Consider the following 10838-nt stretch of genomic DNA (forward strand, 5'->3'; position numbering starts at 1 on the left):
GATTTATTGTTATGTTTATGTCTCGAAATCGTTAAGTAAGGTTATGGGAATTTAATGTTGAATATGTAAAGTTAATGCAAGCTGCACAATCTCGCTAATAGTTGTGTCAGCAATTCATTGTAAACAGTTGTGTATAAGAATGTCATCGTAACGTGTCTGGCAATGTAGGAAGGAAATGTTGACAATGTGTCTTTCCTCACATTAGCCAGATTCTAGAAATTGTACAAAACGTGAATTTGTGGGATTTTATGAATTTCATGAGATTACGGATGTACGGAGAATTGCTTAGAATCGGGAAGTCAGAACGTGTCGAGGGTTGCAGTTTTGAATTTTGACACATGGAAGGAATTTGTCTCTCCATGTGAAAACGGTGTCGCACGTGCCACAGCAGACGGAAAAAGCAGACGATGGTAGTTGGACCCCGCCAAACAAAACCACAGGACGAGAAGGTTTTAGAGAGAGTTCCGGAGATTTCCTAGAGAGTTCGAGAGGATCAATTCCTGAGTTCTTGATGATTAGTTCTGAGAGTTCCAAGATTGTTCATTGACTTTGAAGACACTTGGGTTCGAGTCTGGAGAACCAAGTTACATTTAATTATCCACCAGATGATAGGAGAAAACAGTACGTTGTACTTCAACATATTCTAACGACGCAGAACTTCGAGGGAGATTTACATTGAGAGGCCCATTCCTCAATGCTCACTTTCATCGTCCAACAACACGGAGCGTCAGCTTAAGGAGCAGAGTTCAACACCAGAACGACGTGGGACAGCAACAGATTTATCCAGGTATGTGTGACTCCGAGTCAGAATTCAAAGCTCAATACTTGATCGTACTATACCTTACTGGCAAATGACTCCGAATATCCGTTATAGCACACATTCAGAAATCTCACAGTTCATTCATCAGATTTCAGAAATACAGTGTTTTATGTTAAATGAAGTGGACGTATATTTATTTGTTTAATCCCCATATGAAAACCTCTTGCAAGTTAAGTTATAATTTACCCACTCATTCTAGATGGTGAGTGGAAGGCGCCTAGTAGCACTCATCTTTGCATCCCCAAGTAGGCACTGAGTGGCTAGGTTGTCAATATATAAAAAAATACACATTATAATACCAATTACACAGCATTATAATATTGCCTATAGCAATAAACAGTTCATCCATGATTTTACTGATTATTTAAAAACAAAGAACACACACACATTATGTAACACATACTTTTGCTGGTGCAGTTGTTAAATGCAACAAATTTAGAAATTTGTTTTCATATTTTCTCGCATAGTTTTCTTCTCATTGATCTGAATGTCCTTGTCTTCGCAGGTTAATTTTATTTTCTTCCTCCAGCTACTTTAGTAGTTGCTGAATCTTCCGTTTCTCTCTCCTCTTCTCGTCTCCAGTATTTATTTCTCTTTTCTTTTCCAAATACACCTGATATTGTCTCATTGAACTTCTCACTGAATTTATCATATCTCTTGTAATTATTAATCCTGATGATCAGCGGCGTGCCGTCAAGGGGTCTAGGGGACTAGGCTAGTCCCCTGGCATTTTAATTAAAGTATTTTGTGATAAATATATACCAAAGAAAACGAAAACATTGTTTGTATTTCTCTATTTTCGTAAAATAACACTATTTCAATTGTTCTGACACAACTTTAGTCAGCGCTCGTGTGCTGGGTGCGACAAAGTGGAGATCGGAAACGTTCGGGTTTTAATCGGCTTTTCTCGGGGAAGGGAACAGGGTCCAGCCAGCTAGTCCTCATATTATGTTGTCTAAGCTCTAAGCACGGGCGTTCTGTCGTTTAATGCTCGTTTGCTTTTTACAGTTAATAGTTTTAACGCTATTAAATTTACAGTATTAATCTTGACACTTTAAGAGATCTAGTGAAGTGTGAACTTTTTAGATTGTCAATATATTTTGAAAATGACTCAAAGAATAAAGTATGGAAGGGGACTCGTTTGAGAAACCGAGTCCCTTGCAGCAAAGCGATGGCGCAAGCAGTGATATTACTTCAATTGGTACAGGAGACAGTAGGGGTGGGGATCGGCCGTTTCAGTGTTGAATTCTGGACCAATTATTCATGGTATCATTTGGATTCCTTAATTTTCAAGAAAAGCAACAAATAATAACCAGTGGTAGAACAACTCCAAGCATTTCCATTTAGACAAAAATGAAAGATTATATACATAATATCAAAACGGATTATTTTGCTTTTTCGAAATAGTTAACTGCATGTAAGACAAGAAACAAACTGTATTGCTGGCCTTGTATTCTGTTCCACATAGAAAAGGACGTGTGGAATAATGATGGCTTTTATGACATGAACAATTTTCACAAACCCAAGTTGCTCCAAGAAAAATGTTATTCACACTTGTCCACAATAACTAAATTGAAAACTTGCGGGAAACCAGAATTGATTTTCAATTGAGCAAGCAATGCAGAAGTTGATTCAAACCGAGAACTAATGAACCGATTGGTTTATTCCTCTTGTTTTATGGCTAAACAAGAGCTATCATTTAGAAGTCATGACAAACAGGAAGATTCTGTCAATTAGGGAAATTATATTGAAGTAATTCAGTTACTTTCTAAGTACGACATTAAACGGACTTGCAGGGGCGCCTGAATAAAATTTTCTAGGGAGGGGCCCATCTCCATGGTTGCTATGTTGCGTCTGGTATTTCTGGTATTTAATATACGTGGTTTGCTATATTACGTATACATTTTCGTGAGCCAGAGGAAGGTCCGGGCCCCACCCTGCCCTCTCGTTTGGGCGCCCATGTTGACTTGTCATATTCACAGCATGGGAGTGTTTAAAGGAACATCAAACAGAATTCAGAATTATATTATTAAATGTGTTGGTGAGTAATTCTGGATAAAATTAAGTCAGAAATAAACAATACACTTCTTACAGCAATAATGTTGGACAAAACTACGGACATCGCAAAGATATCTCAACATTCAATCGATACGTGAAAGACGGCAATTCATGAAAGATTTATTTGTTTTGCAGATGTTACTAGTGATTGCACTGCGACTGCTTTAATTGAGCATGCTTTCCAAATTCTCTCTCATTTTAATTGTAAGCAAAAGCTTGTAGCACTAGGCTATGGATGGAGCTGCCACATTTTCTGGACATTTGAACGGTTTACAATCTTTTGTGAAAAGGTGTTTGAGTGCACTCACCATACACTGCTATCATCACAGACTCAATCTCGTTGTTCCACAGTCTGTTTGTTAATCACATCAAGAAATGTAAAATATTTTTTAGAATAAGTGGCACTCCAAATTCTTTTCATATTCATCGAAACGCTGTAACGCGCTTGCTGAATCAGAAGTAACTAAGCGATTTCCAACGGTTGCCACTATAAGATGGAATTACAATTCCAAAATTGTGAATACAGTAAATGAAAATCAAATAGAACTCTTACGGTGTTCTGAGAACATTGTAGAAGATTCGGATAATTGCGACACCGAAGCTTTCATGACTACAAAAAAGAAAAAAAGAAAAAATGTATGTTATCTTTGAAGGATTTCAATTTTGCATTTCTACTAAAAGTTTTCAGTCATTTTTTTCTTTTCGCGCACGGATATACTATTCAACATTCTTTAAAGTAAAACCTTGGATGTGAAATATTGCATCCAAAAAGTACAAAAGATGGTATCTCAACTTAGAAATGCAAGAAACGATTTTGAAGACTTATAGAAAAGTAGAATTGGATGACAACGGAAACCTTCTAATAAAAGACGTAAAGTAAATGACTTAACAGATTCAGAAATTAAATACGTGCGTCTCTTCAATGACATTATTGATACTGTGATTTCAAGATCTCAGTGATTTACAATTTCTTGAGCTGTTAGATTTAAAGAATTTTCAGTGCTTGAAATCTCGATTTCCTGATTCCTTGTTTTTGACCCTTAAATCAATTTACGGGAGTTTTTTTTTTTTAATTTTAACAATTTGCGGAGTGAATTAATATAGGTTTACAGACTCTTAGATTTTTCAAATAAAACTGTGACTGAAATTATCCACTTCTTGAAAGAAAGAGGCTTGGTTGAAGAAGCATTTACAGAAACATATAAATTGTGTTATTTGGTGTCAACAATACTACTCAGGACCTCCACTCTACAGCACACATTCTCTTCGAACTAGTCCCCTGTGAGAAAAGTCACGGCACGCCACTGCTGATGATCCACCTATTCTCATCACAGAATCATATATGTTCCGTTGAGCCACCAGAGATTCTTCTTGTAAGTTGTCAACAATGAGAATTTTATTTATTGTGAAACGACTTTCAAAAAATGCGTTTCCGTGAAAGAAGACAAAACACATTTCATAGCTGACCATAAGTCAACGAAGTTCTTCCCATTTCCTAAGACTATGTAAAAAAAAAAAAAAAAAAAACTCATCAAGTCCAATACCATCTCTATCATTGGCTATGAATTCATTCGAGTGTTCCTTAAATTCTTCAGTCTCAGCTTTCACTGTGAGCTGGAGATACTATTTCTTCGCGTTCTCAGCCACTTGTCCAGATATCCTCTTGGCATCATGCAATTCTTTTAGAACAGCGTCCACCCTTTTGAGCAAATATGCCAGGATGTAGTTAGATGTGTTTTTAGCAGAAAATTAGTTTCAGCGACTACATCAGAGAACACTGACTCCCTCAATATCATAATTGAGAACACCACATTTTGAATCCAGTAACAATAAAGAATCAACCCTATTTCATAAATTCAATAATTGAACAATGAACCTAAATCGATTTTCTCCTGACTTTCCCTGAAAAATCTGCCATTTCCCTGACTTCACCTGATACATTTTTACTTCCCTGACCTTTCCCTGATTTGCACTTATTTTCCAGAATGTGGACACCCTGGTAAAGGTTTTGTATGTATTACTGTTTCATAGAAAAAAATGGTGCCATATGATATTTGCCGTTGCGTGAATACATATTGGTTATTTGTCTTCCCATGGAGTTAAGAAAGCTACAGGAATTGCGTTTTAATTGTAATTCAAAGCAATTAATATTGCAATTGCATATTTCTTTAAATGTCATAGCATATGCTTGCAGCACTTACTGTATTTCATTTTCTAAGACTAAAAACATTCATTTAATGGCATGTGTGGAATTAAAAGTATAAATTGTTAATTAATTCCCAGTTTCAATATAACGTGTGCAAAACAAGCGTCATTATTCATTACTATTATGATTAATATTATCCCTTCTATTTATTTATATTAAAATTTATTAAATAATCTGATCACAATTTTCCAGACATAATTTTAAGATGTTCATGAGCAAGAACTCAAATCTCTTCTTACACTTTCGTTGTTTAAGAGCATAAAGGGCTAGTACCTATCTGTATTGCTCTTATGAATTTACTTAATAAAATAGAAATACGATATACAACATTTTAAGTGAAAAATATAGTATCCTATTAGTTATACAACCTTTCATGAAACAGTGTTAGAAACAATCAGGAAATCTAACATTGATATACAATTGTTCAGACCATGTCTTGCCCCCCACTTCTAACGTCCAACCGCCGCCACTGACTCTGGCAACACTGATCTGACAAGTGAAGATCAATGCAGTGTGAATTTTGCAGCGGAGTAGTTGATCGAGATTTGGGGGGAGGGGGCCTTCATCAAGCAGTTAAGTGAAAACTATTGAATACGATGATGATATATTTATTCATTGCTTGGACCCCCCAATATTTTCTTCAAGTCGGCGCGAATGATTGAATGATTAGAAGCACTAGATATTCTTACAAATCAAAAACACCAATACATACAAACACACACACACACACAAACATATATATATATATATATTCCTTAAGATATTTTATGTTTTTAAATTATTGTTTCTTATTTTATTTTCCTAAATTTTTCATCTATTGTTTAAGTATTAAGTGTACCAAAGTTTATTTTAAGATACTTTGCGTCTGTCTGGTAGCAGTTTCCGGCCAAAGAAAATTTTAATTCCCTATTTTGGGCGGAATTTTAAATATCCCTTTTTTCCCTCTTGTTGTTGCTACATTTCCGTAATGTTGGTTTCATCGGGGCAAACGTACCAGTATGTGACAGCCTCGTCTTTGCCCTACACAACGCACCGTAGAAAGTTTCAATAGGATAATTAGGGAAAGTACATTAGAGGTTTACACCTTGTTCTCTAAGTGGAAAGATAATTGTGATTTTTTTGGTAGAATGAGATTTTTTTTTTAAATGACATTCTAAGTTTATTAAATGTAGTCATGATACTTCTAGGATTTATTAGTGGCAAGGGCGCCCATGATGTGATTTCCAAGGGGAGGGGCAAGTATAAGCGACATTTCAAATGTAGTCTCAAATTTTGCGATAACTATTCTTAAAAAAAAAAAAAAAAAAAAAATTGGGTTTTCGATCTTTCGAACTACAATTTCCTCTACAGAGGGATAAGCGTCCCACCTTGCCCCTCTGATGGCTCCCTTCGTTAGTGGTGTACTAAAGTTTATTTTAAGATAGTTTGCGCTTGTCTGGTAACAGTGTTTCCAGCCACAAAAAATTTTTATTCCTGATTTTAGGTGAAAAATTTGGAAAATATCCAACTTTTCCTTCTATAATTTTCCTTTTTTTTTTTGGCCACATTGGAACAAACGTATCAGTATCTCAAAGCCTTGTCTTTGACCAACTGAACGCACCAGAGGAAGTTTCAATAGGGCAATTAGGGAAATAGCAACACCTGCATAACTGTTGATTTTTGCTTAGATTTAGTGTGTACAATGAGAGAGAATTTTTCTTTCTCTCTTTGTATGGCAGCCAGCGTTTTCAGGTTTTCACTGTACCATGTAAACATACCAAAGTGTCTTGGACCAATGTGGAACAGTGGTGCCACACACAAAAAATCTTGAAATTACGTTCTGGAATTTTTTGTAAATTTTCACCCCTACATTTCCCTGAATAATTTCCCTCTCGTTGACAACACTGCGATGTAACTTACACCAAAAAATAGCCACATCTTTCTTCTAAAAAGCAAGGCCTTAACCATATCAATCGGTCACCGAGTTTTAGAACAAAAAGTCACTAATTGAAAATGTAGAACGCTAAAAATGACCTGGGTCTTAAAGGGTTAAAGAGAAGGTTTATGGAAAAGCTGGAACATATTCATGGCAAGCTGAATCTATTGCAAAAAATTACATCTTGACATCTCTTAATGTATTTGTTCTATAGAAATAAATATTGAAACCGGAAGTAATAATAAATTGGATCACTTCCTATTTTGGTAGAATATTATCGATAAGTCATGTTGTGTTAAGACGCTTCTCGCTATCTGTTACCGTTTTCACTCCGTGGTGATATAAGTTGAAACCGGAAATGTGTACTTTCAACCATTTCCACTTTAAATAGAGCTTCAAAGGAGAACGTGCAATTTATTCTTGGGACACTGAGTTGATTGCTACAAGCTGCTTCTTGATATGTTTAGGAATTTTTGCTTTGCAGAAATCAGCATTGAAACCGGAATTAATAGTAAATATAAACCACTTCCGGTTTAGTAGTGCTGTAAATAATCATGTTGTCTTCGGACGCTAGTGTTTGAAAAAACAAACGCTTCTATTATTATGTTCGTTCTGTGACGATAAACATTGAAACCGGAAATCGCTAATTTTACCCACTTTAGGTTTGAATACAGTTTCGACGGAGGAAACAGAACACATTCTTCAGATGCTCAATCAATTGTAGAAAAGAGCATCTTGATTGCATTTACTGTTTTTGCTATACGGAAATCAAATTACAACCTAAAGTAACAGTTAATTTAATCCGATTCCGGTTTTAGCAGAGTATTGTCAATAGTCATGATATGTTGTCTTCAGGCGCTGAGTCGCAGACGAAAAAAAAAAATCGCTTCTTGCTGTTACCGTTTTCGTTCTATGAAAATAAACGTTGAACCGGAAATGGCTAATATGTACCACTTAGGCTGGAATAAAGTGTTAACAAAGGGGAATGCAACTTAATTTTCGAACAGTGAATTGATTATCTAAAACCGCATGTTGTTAGCATTTACTTTTTTTTTTTGCTCTATCATAGTATTCATACTGGTATAATAAATTTGAACCATTTCCGGTTTAGATAGAATGTTGTGAATAGTCACGCTATGTTGTCTTAAAGATTCTGAATGTCTCGAGATTGTCTTGAGTGTCGATGTTCACTTGTCGACGGACGGACGGATGGACAAAGCCATTCTACACGGTAGATTTAGATGAAATTAAATCTAAGTTTTACGTCCCACTATTATGCCGGCTAAGCTAAAGGAGAGTGTAATGATGAGAAGTGAATGAGATAGTGGAATGAAGGAAGTGGAAGGAAACGGAGAACGCCAAGAAAGCCTACACACACGATGTTTCACCACCATACAGCCAGGGCCGGATTTAGCATTTTGGCACCCCTAGGCCCAATAATTTTTCCGCCCCCTAGTCTAGTTAAAGTTACTTTCCTAAAAACCTTTATTAAAAAAATTATATCAGGCCTATATGTTAATTGCTTCAACACCACTCCACGATGCAATTTTATCATTGCAAGTTTTTTGAGGAATTACTTGGTTCTGGGCTTAACAAAATACCGTTAATGTATTAACAAAAGATTCGTGAATAACTTTGGTTTTGTTCAATTTAGCCATTTGGGCAAATGAATAAAAAAAAACTGTAATATGTTATAAAATAGTTCTAATCTCAGAAACACAGCTTACATGAAGTATTTTGATAACGCGACACAAAAACTGTTTTTTAAAGTAAAACTAGATATTTTGTATGTACAAATAGTAAATTGTACTAGTATAAAAAATTATTTGTTCCAATTATCTTTAAAATCAGAATGCTTTATTAGCCTCATTTTTTAAATCAATTTAAAACATATATTAAGTTATGGCTATTTATTTTTATTTCTAGATTTTTAAATTTTTTTTTTCTCTCGGCCGTGCGCCCCCTGGGAGCTTGCGTCCATAGGCCCGGGCTTACCGGGCCTATTAGGAAATCCGGCTCTGCATACAGCTCACTTTGCGCAAGCTGGAATTGGACCAGGGACCCCATGCGCCAGAGGTAAAAGGCTATTACTGAGCCACCGCGGCCCCCGTTCTACAAGACCTCCAACATAATTATCTATAACACAGTTTGGGAGTCTAACAACCGTACACTTCCACTCACTTTCACAAACTAAAGCACTTTCTTTCTATGTAGGTCTTTTTTTTTTTTTTTTTTTTTTTTTTTTTTTTTTTTTTAAAGGGAAGATTAACTTGACACTGCATTTAATTGAATCTGATCGTTTAGCACAAAGGTTATAACGTTTTCTGAAAAGTAAACCGAAGAGTCTAAGTTTATACTGTTATATTATTTTCTTTCCTCAACTGGGTGTGGAACCCCGGGAACTATGTTTTCGGGAGTCAACACTTTGTAACTACACGACGAGAATACTAGTTCAACCTCAAAGTGTTAATGACTATCATTATAAAGATAATTATATTTACTCACCTGTTAGTTTTAACAAATCTCATCACATATTGTCAGATATCGCTCAATTATCACGTGTCGTCCACAAAATACATACGTTATTCCCAGAAATGTTTCGAGAACTTCAACCAAGTACCAACTCTTCTCTCTCTCTCAATCTGCCACATGACTACACAGCAAGCAGCGTTGCCAAACTTACAAACTGCGAAAACCATACATGAGAAAAGTATGGAACGTTTTATCCTCCGGAGCAGTGGCCGAATTGAGACGGTATGCGGTGGTATGCCATAACGCCTCTGGTTTCTCAGTGATGAAGAAATATCAACTCTGGTTTTTCAGTGATCAAGACATACCGTCACTCGAAAGTGGGTGTTGGCGTGAGAGACCCGGGTTCGATTCCCGGCGGGAGCTCGTGTGGTTCGGATTCCACGTTAATCAGTAGGTCCACGTCTCATATAGCCTCGCTGCTGAAAGGGACGCTAAACTACAATCAACTCAACTCGAAAGTGGGAGCTAATAGCTACTTGTTTAATAAATCCATTCTTACTCACAGTAATTGATGAATTGCTATGCACATCAAAGATTGTATTACTTATGTAGAAATAATTTTCAAGTTGGCAACACCAACATTTGTGTTATATTTTTCCTACCCTTTGTTTATAAAATAAGATGTCTACAAAGAAGTTCACCTCTTGCTCCTACGGAAGAACTCGTGTTGAATATGTTGGTTGCGGATAAGGGTGACATGACAGAAAGAGATCAGTCATTTTTGCCCAGAGGACTCGTTTAAACTGAAATCGGAAAGTACTGTTGTGGGTTCACCGAGACTTCTTTCGTGTGTACAATGATAAAGAAATACATGAGTACAGTATTTATGAGAAAAATATAGTTTATGCTATTAAAAAAATATATGTTAATTTGGTCAACTGTTCGTTTATTATGTGGTGTGTTAAGATTAAATTGATGGAGCTTTTTCATTAAAACGTATTTTTGCATCTTTCTAATAATACTTTCCGGGGATTTGGAATATCCTTCAGTCGAGTGGGCAGTTCAGGCGTTTACCCGTCGGAAGATGTTTAAAAATTGATAGTATAAAAAAAAATCGGTTTCAGAGCATTTTTGTGTTTAATTCTCTATATTGCAACATAAGGGGATTTTATTATTATTATTCGCAGATAATTGGGGGCAGGGGCAAAGCTTCTCCATTCCCCACCCGTAACTCCGAAAAGTTCTGCCATTGTTTTGAGTCAATATGCAAACAGAAATGCAATCTTTTAGGCAACATACCCTCATTGTATTTCAACATTAAGAGAGCCGGTATGTCGAGTCAAAATTGTAATAAAACACACCGCCTC

The 10838-nt window shown here is 36.0% G+C and overlaps 1 protein-coding gene across 2 annotated transcripts in view; it reads right to left on the reverse strand.

Moving 5' to 3' along the window:
- LOC145685847 (TNF receptor-associated factor 4-like) overlaps window positions 1-9675 on the reverse strand; it is a 122101-nt gene extending 112426 nt beyond the window's left edge. For both annotated transcript variants that reach the window (XM_081758470.1, XM_081758471.1), the window contains exon 1: window positions 9505-9675. The gene's annotated coding sequence lies outside the window, so the exon portion shown is untranslated. The remainder of the gene's footprint in view (window positions 1-9504) is intronic.
- Between the last annotated feature and the right edge of the window lie 1163 nt (window positions 9676-10838).

Source organism: Thermobia domestica, chromosome 5 (assembly GCF_964235325.1).
Source record: "Thermobia domestica chromosome 5, izTheDome1.hap1.1, whole genome shotgun sequence".
NCBI classification, from domain to species: Eukaryota; Metazoa; Arthropoda; class Insecta; order Zygentoma; family Lepismatidae; genus Thermobia; species Thermobia domestica.